This window comes from Ipomoea nil, unplaced genomic scaffold (genome assembly GCF_001879475.1).
Source record: "Ipomoea nil cultivar Tokyo-kokei standard unplaced genomic scaffold, Asagao_1.1 scaffold0943, whole genome shotgun sequence".
Taxonomy (NCBI): domain Eukaryota; kingdom Viridiplantae; phylum Streptophyta; class Magnoliopsida; order Solanales; family Convolvulaceae; genus Ipomoea; species Ipomoea nil.
The window spans coordinates 413,251-422,416 of NW_017617371.1; the positions used below are offsets into that span (position 1 = coordinate 413,251).

Sequence of the window (9,166 nt, forward strand, 5' to 3'; positions counted from 1 at the left end):
GCTAGCTGTTATGATTGAAAGTGTTTGGTAAAATTAGCTTTTTGGTAAACTGATAAATGTAAAAAGACTAAAAAGGACATCTTCATAAAATTTAAATTAATTTGTTTACATATTAAAATTTAACAGTTTGTCTTCCAAAAAAAAAGTAAACATTTTTTAAAATAAAACTATTAGCATGATCATGATCTAGCATCCCATAATGAAGTAGAAATATTGTCATTGGTTGAAACCATATTGCTAATTTAAAAATAATAATAATAATAATAATAATAATAATAATAATAATAATAATAATAAGCTAAAGATGAAGGGATTGACGTGAAAGTTGGGATAGGGGAAGAGAAAGGGTTTTAATTCATAAGGTTAAAATATGTCATTACTTTAAAATAATAAGGGTAAAGATGAAAAAAAAGTTAGGAAGCTAGTAGCTTATTTTCAAAAGCTACCTAAAGTAGCGTTCCAAAATAAGCTTTTATTTTAAGCTAGGAGCTTATTTTGGGAACATTACCAAACAGAGCTTATAGCTTATTAGTAGCTTAAAATAAGCTATAAGCTCCTAGCTTAGCGTTGCCAAACAGAGCCTTAGTAACAATATAAATGCTATGTTTGGCAAATTTAGCTGGAGAGGTAGCTGAAAGCTAAAAAGGAGCAGAAAGTTGAAAAACTATAAGTTAGGAGCTAAAAACTGAAAAGCGATTAAGCTAGCTGTTGTGCTTGGAAGTGTTTGGTAAAATTAGCTTTTTGATAAGCTGATAAATGTAAAAAGACAAAAAAAGATATCTTCATAAAATTTAAACATATTAAAATTTAACATTTCGTCTTCAAAAAAAAAATAACATTTTGAAATAAAACTATTAGCATAATCATGACCTAACATCCTATAATGAAGTAGTAATATTATTGCGAATCTCCTTCATCTAATAATAATAATAATAATAATAATAATAATAATAATAATAATAATAATAATAATAATAATAATAATAATAATAATAATATTTGTGGTGAAACTTGCGGATAAAGGAGAAGAGAAAATGGTTTTAATTGAGAGGTAAATGATGTCATTTCTTTAAAATAATAAGGACAAAATTGAAAAAAAAAAAAGAAGAAGAAGTTAAGAAGCTAGTAGCTTATTTTGAAACGCTATCTAAAGTAATGTTCCAAAATAAGCTCTTATTTTAAGCTACGAGTTTATTTTGATTAACATTACCAAACATAGCTTATAGCTTATTAGTAGTTTAAAATAAGCTATAAGCTCCTAAATAAGCTCTGCCAAACAGACTCAAAATACACAAAATACACCCAACAATAATATAAAATGCACCTAACGATATCATTAGTTGCATGCACTGAGTATGAAAATTATTCAACTCAAAGTTCACCTTTTAAAATTTATGATATTTTTTTAAAAAATTTGGTTTAGGGGTTCGCTTTTATGTATTTAAGAGTTTAGTTTTAGATTTAGTTTTCTAGATTTATCAATAGATATACTATGTAGTTTAATGGAGTTTGGGTGACGAGGGAAACCTACGAGGGTGTGTATTGATGAGTAAACTCCGCGTTATGATCTTAGTTGACAAATGACCACATAGAGGTAAATTACAATTGGTTGCTCAATATTGATCGGCTCAAACCAAGAAGGCCAATTAGATCATTCTCGTTGAGAGTTAAACTTATAATTAATCTAGTTAACAAATTGACCAACTTAGATGGATTTACCCTATACTATACATGTAAAGAGTTTAAATTAAGAATTTAAGAGAGCGTTTAAATTATTAGGAAAATTTTATGAATTTTATTAAAGTCTATGAAAATCTATATGTCAAACATACTTTTATTGACTTTTGAATACTTTTTCGTTTAGTTTCTACAATATTCTTACCCCAAAGACTGAATCCCCAGCCCTAAGGGCCCCCCACCTCCGACCCGACAGAGCTTGTGGGAGGATGTAAATTGTTGGTTTTTGGGTTTTCGGGCCCAAGGAGGTCCAACACAACCTTGGTCGGTGGATTCACCTTTCACATGATGTTTATAGAAAAATAAGTAGAAAAATATAACTCAATGCTTTTGTACGTGGAAACCGAAAGGTGAAAACCACGGGCCTTTTTGGGCGGTGACAAGCCTAATTCCACTATGTATTTTGTAGGTGTCTTTGTACATACTTGTAGGGCTATTCTCTACACAAAGTGTTGTGTTTCTAATAATATAGCAATAATAATATAAGAAGAGTGATGGAATGGTGTGGAAGAGTCCTTCCATTTGTATGGATGAGTGGTGGAGCCTTCTTGGTATGTTGTGGAATGAGGCCTTCTTGGGAGAGTAGTTGTGGGAGAGTGATAGTAGTCTTCAAGTGTGTAGGAAGAGTGCTTGGGAGAGTCCTCCTATGTGTGTATGAGTGAGTGGATCCCCCCCCCCCCCTTTCTTCTTGTCTTCTCCTCCTTTTATAGCTAGCCCATCCCCAAAAGTGTCCGTTGGACCATTTAGTAGGGTAGTTAATAGGTATTAACTTGGTTATTAGTGGGGTAATAAGTGGGAGACTTAATAGGTAGCCTTTATTTGGGGGTTATGGATGAGGTAGATAAATAGGACTTTTAAGGGTAGATAATTAGGAATAACGGCTAGTTAGTCCAACCCTCTACCCGTGCCGACCTCCGGGTCGAGCCGACTCCCGGGCCAACCGACTCCTCGGTTTGGCTCGTATCTCTTTTGGGCTTGCTCCATTTTCTTCTTGGGCTTCCCTTCTTTGTCTGGGCTTTATCTCTTTTCTTCTTGGGCCCCGAGCCCACGGGGTTCACACCCCATCATAAATCACGGTGACTCAATGGGTTAGTAGGCAGGGCCAAATGCCGGTGCGCACAAGGAATCTGCCCACTTTGAACATAATTCCCACACTGCCGCCGCCGAGGTTCGAACCTTGGTTTCTACAATATTCTAAAAATAGTACTCCGTATCATAGCTATTTATTAAGACGTGTAGTATTTCATTGTTGGTGCCTTGGTGAGAAATGATTTAATTGGTGATTTTAATTCATCGGTCTTGATTGATTTAGAGATTTTGAAATTTATTTTAGAATTGTAATCTTAATAATTGAATATTTTACTTCATAATTTCTTTTAAAAAAACTTAAATGTACTTTTTTTCTTTTTATACAAATAAAATTAATATATAAAAAATATATTATTACCCAACTCTAATTGAGATCTTTTAAATGACATTGATATTAATTTTTTTTTATATTTTTAAGTAACCTAAATTTACACTGACAGTGATTTAATATAATTATAGCTTAATTAAAAAAAACAAAAAAAAAACCAATATTTCTATTTTTTTAAATAAAAATATCATTTAAAATTTTTAATGATATATTTTTATACTATTAATTTTATTTTTTAAAAAAGTAATAAAAATGAATTTAGAGAGAAAATATTAATTTGTTAAAAATTCATAAGATGTTTTTATCTTAACTAGCACGAATACCAAAGTCCAAATTGAATACTATTTTACTTTTTTTAAATTTGTTTAGAAGTTTAAATCAAATAGTATTAGGACTTGTAAAAATTTGAATAGAATAATTCCAAAATTGTAAAGAAGTTTCTAAAAGTTTGGATCCCATACAACTTAGAATTCGGCAACCCTAACAAAGCTACATTGGTTTTGGCCCCAAAGCTTAATAAAGACGCTATTTATTGTTTCCTTTCATCTTCAAGAACCCAACCCAAAACTCTGAAATATAATAATCTGCAATATAATTCTGCTCCGATCACTTGCTTTTCTCTGTTTTCTTGCAATGGAGCTGATTCCCGGTCTTCCCAACGACTTAGCTTTTGAATGTCTTATTCGGATTTCGTTTGATCAGTTTCCCAAGGCTTCATCTGTATGTAGAGCATGGAAAGCTGTGATTAAGCAGCCGGAGTTCCTCCGGCGCCGGAAAGCTTCTGGTCTAACCCGACCTGTCATTGCCATCTGTCAGTCAGGTTTAAGCAGATCGGATACACTGGGTTTCCGGCTCACGCTATTCGACCCGGTGAAAAGGCGTTGGCATGATTTTCCGCCGATACCGGAGGTGGTGGAAAGGATGCCGGTGTTATGTCGCGTGGTCGGTATTGGGGCGGAGCTGGCGGTGATAGGGGGGTGCGATCCGGTGACACGGCGGTATCTGAATTCAGTTTTCATCTACAACTTCTTCTCCGCCACGTGGAGGCGCGGCGCCGATATGCCAGGCGAGGACCGCCTGTTCTTCGGATGTGCGGCGTCGGAGGATGGCGGGACAGTGGTGGTCGCCGGCGGACGGAGCTCGACCACTACCTTAGCGCTGAAATCAACGTTGGCGTACGACGTGGCAAGGGACACGTGGACGACGTTGACATGTCAATCGGGCGATACGTGTGCACGTGCGTGTTCCAATGTGGTGAGTTCCACGTCGCCAGTTGTCATACCACTGAAACACTCGACTTTGTCACCCGACAATGGCACGTAAGCGACCGTGACATATGGTTGCAGGCTAACGATGTGGAGATTGACAGGGTAATATACAAAATCAGGAAAAGATGTGACGTGGACAAAATCAGGAAAAGATGTGACGTGGTTGCATTAGAGGACGACACATGGGTGTTCGTCACGCGCGTCCCCGACTCTACATCCGACGTGACATATTTGACAGGGTGGCAGGGGAATATGATGGTGATAAATACAAAAGGTGGTGAAATTCATAGTGCTTATGTGCTAGAATTGAAGAGTAAAAAATGGACGAAAGTAAAAATCCCACGTAAGTATCGCGGTTATGTTCATTTTGGTTATTATTGTCATATACACATCTAAAAGGAACAATTTTATTTTGTCCTTAAATTAGCTTGATAAGCACTCTTCTTCTTCTACTACTTTTTATTTATTTATTTTTTAATATATTCATCTTAGATGATTGAGATTCAATATATGTTTTATTTATTTATTTTTTAATATATTCATCTTAGATGATTGAGATTCAATATATGTTTCACGATGTGTTATATTTCGTAGCAATAGATAGAGAAAATATAGAACATATACTACCTTGTAATCCAAAAGTAAAAATATGATGCATTTCAATTGTTTTAAGTTTCTATTAGAGATTTGTACAAAACAAAATGTGACATTGAAAGTTATGCATTACACGTGGCAAAAATAATTCTTGAGAATTAATTGTTGAAATTACCCAATAGTTGTTTGAATTGACTAAAGCGAAATAAGTAAAGTTAAGTAAGTCAAGTACTATATAATGCGATGACTTGTTACTATTAAAGTTGATATATAGATATTAAATTGGAGGTATTTCATAAAAATAAATAAATAATATACTTTTTAAAGTTTTAGTTCCTTATTAATTTTTTTTTTTAAAACTCATAATCTATTCATGCTATGCATGAAAAAAATTAGAGAAACTAAAATAATCTTTAAAAAAATAAAAACTTTATTGTATATATATTCACACCCACACAAAATGTACTATATATTTAGTATTTTGGGTTTCAAAATGTTTGAGAATTGGAATATATCTTCTTTTTTTTTTTTCATTAGAATTCAATTTCACTATAAATTTATACTAAATAGAATTTGTTAATAATTTTAAATCTATCTAAAAGTCTCACTCAAACTATTTTTTCGTTCATATGATTTATATTTAGAAATAAACACAATATTAGTGCAATTTCACTATAAATTTTCACTAAATAGAATTTGTTAATAATTTTAAATCAATTTAAAAGTCTCACTCAAACTATTTTTCCGTTCACATGCTTTATGTTTGGAAATAGACACAATATTATTAGTGCAATTTCACTATAAATATGCACCAAATAGAATTTGTTTATAATTTTAAATCTATTTAAAAGTCTCACCAAAACTATTTTTCCATTCACATGGTTTATGTTTGGAGATAGTCACAATATTAGTGCAATTTCACTATAAATTTGCACCTGCAAATAGGATTTGTTTATAATTTTAAACCTATTTAAAAGTCTCACCCAAACTATTTGTTCGTTCACATGCTTTATGTTTGGAGATAGACACAATATTAATGCATTATATTTTTATTGCTCAAAAAATTTAAATATTTAGAATGTCACAAAATTTGTCTATATATCGATTGTCTATTAATCAACTTTTTTGTCTATCAATTTTATTAAGTGATTTAAAAAAAAAAAATCTAATCATAATAGTCTATGATTAAAATATTTAATAATTTTTGAAATGAATTTTGATTAGCACATAATAAAGAGCTAAACAAAGCTCCAACACATGTCCAGCCAACCTGAGAAAGAAACTCCCTCCAACCGTGACAGCGGTAGCTAGCATAGACTCATTCCAAACCTGCTGGAATAATCACACAAAATATATAAATGCATGCATGCATCATATCCTCATTTTGACCCCACACTTTTGGACATGAGAGCTTCACATAGTTACATCCACCCTTTTTGGTATAAATTTGTGGTGCTACAAAACACATCATTTAGTGCTCTCTAGAGGAAGGTCCGGCCTCCATTTGAGAGGGATGTTCAATTTTCAAAAGTTTGGTCCAACTCTTAAAATCAACAGGTTGCAAATCAAGGTCCCCCCGTTATGGTTCTATAACCATTTTTGACATTATAACATTTCTAGATCTCCATACCAGTAGCATGAATCCTCATAATTCGGGCGCAATGGTAAACATGCATGTAATACGATCAATGTCACAAGGCAGGAAAATTTCTTAACAGAGATAAGTCCAAGTCTGCTTGGTGGGATCAATTAAACCTGTCATCCTAGTACCCAGGGACGGAGCCAAGAGGGGCAGCTGCTCCCCTCCCCCCACACCCCACCCCATGCACCCCATATATAATTTTTGTATGTATATATGTATATATAGTACATGTGTTAGTATTAGTAAAATAAAACTAGGAATAAGGGTCAAATAGGCCACTGAACTGCACACGAAAATGCAATTAGGCCATTGAACTTAAAAAATCTACAATTGGGTCCCTAAACTAACCAATTTCATTCAATTTGTCCATTTTTCAAGTTTCTCAAGTTGCTAACAAGTTACCCTCCACCTAGGATGCATATGTGTCATTGTTTTAAATATAATTTATTTTTAAATTAGTTTTTTTAATATTTAATAAATAAAAACTAAAATAATTTATTTTTAAATTAGTTTTTTAATGTTTAATAAATAAAAACTAAAAACAATTTTTTTGAATATAAAATAATTTGTTAAGACGGCTTGGATTTTATTTTCAAAAAAACAAATTATTTTATTTTTATTTATTAAACATTAAAAAAAACTAATTTAAGATTTTTTTAAAAAAAATTAATTTTTTTTTAAATGCCACACATGCATCCTAGTGGAGGGGTAACTTGTTAGCAACTTGAGAAACCTGAAAAATGGACAAATTGAATGAAATTGGTTAGTTTAGGGACCCAATTGTAGGTTTTTTAAGTTCAGTGGCCTAATTGCATTCTTGTGTGCAGTTCAATGGCCTATTTGACCCTTATTCCAATAAAACTATTAAATGTTAACAAGAGTTGGTTGAACACATGTTGAGTTATGATAAAGGATAGGGGATTGAATCTTGGCATTAACATAGTTTTATACTTGGCTCAATAACAGTTTTTTAACTCCCTCCCTATGTTTTCAACACAGTTACGTTTTTAATACATTTTTAATATTTAATACACACACACACACACACACACACACACACACACACACACATATATATATATGTATGTATATATATATATAACATTCTTTATATTAATAATGAGATGTGTTTTTTTATTTAAATTATCTCTTTTGTTTTAATGTTTCGCCTTTACTGAAAAAAATTCAGAATTCGTCCCTACTTCTTCGCCCCCTCAACCGAATTTCTTGCTCCGTCCCTGCTAGTACCACAGAGATAATGTGGCATTATGGTCTGAATCATCTTATTTGAATCACCATGTTAACCAAGGATCACCCCAAAGCCATAGTTTTAGCATCATTCACATTCTATGTCTTACCCCACTACAAATAAGCTCATGAGCAACCATAATACTACTCCGACAAAAATAGGACGGACGATTGCCTAAAGAGACATCAATAAAAGAGGAGTTAGGAAAATACATTGCTTTATAAACACCTACAGCCAGTGAATGTGGCTTAGTAAGAAATCTCAACCCTTTGTTTCCCCAACATAGCTAAGTTAAAACCATGCAATCTTTAAAACCCAAAACCCCAAACTTCTCAGGGATACCCAAGCAATCCAATGAATACCTCTACCATTTGCACCACTAGAACCCCACCAAAACCGGTTCAACTTTATTCTCAATATATGAAAAAACAACACGTATATTCCTTCCTACAAACGCAGTGAAGCCCCGAATACTTACCAAAATTAGCAGATTGAGCAACACCAAGTAAACTTGTTACACAAGATCTTCCTCAGAAGTGTTTTTACTAAAAGAAACATGTGACTTATGAAAATTGACAGCTTGGCTAGAAAGGTACTCATAGGTATGTAGGCTTTATATTGCTTTACTTCCTGAGCATTGATTTTAAAGAAAAGTAAATTGTCATCTGCGAAAAATAAGTGTGAGATCACAGGTGCTCATCTTGTTAGTTGTTACCCTAAAACCATGAATAGCTCCTGAATTCTGAACCTGTTGTAACAAAAATAAAGACATTTAGCACAAATGATAAACACATAAGGAGACAAGGGATCCCCTGTCTCAAACCACGTGAAGGGATCCCCTGTCTCAAAAAACATAATATAATTAATTTACTTAAAAAACTAAACTTAAAATATTAATTGACATGGCATTTTACGTGAAATTCTACGTGGCAGGTGACTTAAAGGTAACATGCTATTATAGGTCAAATATGTTAATTGCACTATTTTAACTAATTTAAGGTTTAATTGAAGGTTTTTTTTTTTTTTTTTTTTTTTTTTTTTTTAGTTCAAGAGTCTAATTACACTTTAATATATAGTTAGGGTCTATTTGACCCTTATCCTTTAATTAATTACCTTTGAATGAGTCAATCCCATCTCACTTTAAAATGAAATCAATTTATTAGTAGGTAAATACAAATATAATAATAATAATATAATAATAATAATAATAATAATAATAATAATAATAATAATTAAATATGAAAAGATAAAATTCGGAT

General features: G+C 32.4%; 1 pseudogene; it reads left to right on the forward strand.

Moving 5' to 3' along the window:
- Positions 1 to 3,547: 3,547 nt before the first annotated feature.
- Positions 3,548 to 4,680, forward strand: LOC109179680 (annotated as a pseudogene).
- Positions 4,681 to 9,166: the final 4,486 nt, after the last annotated feature.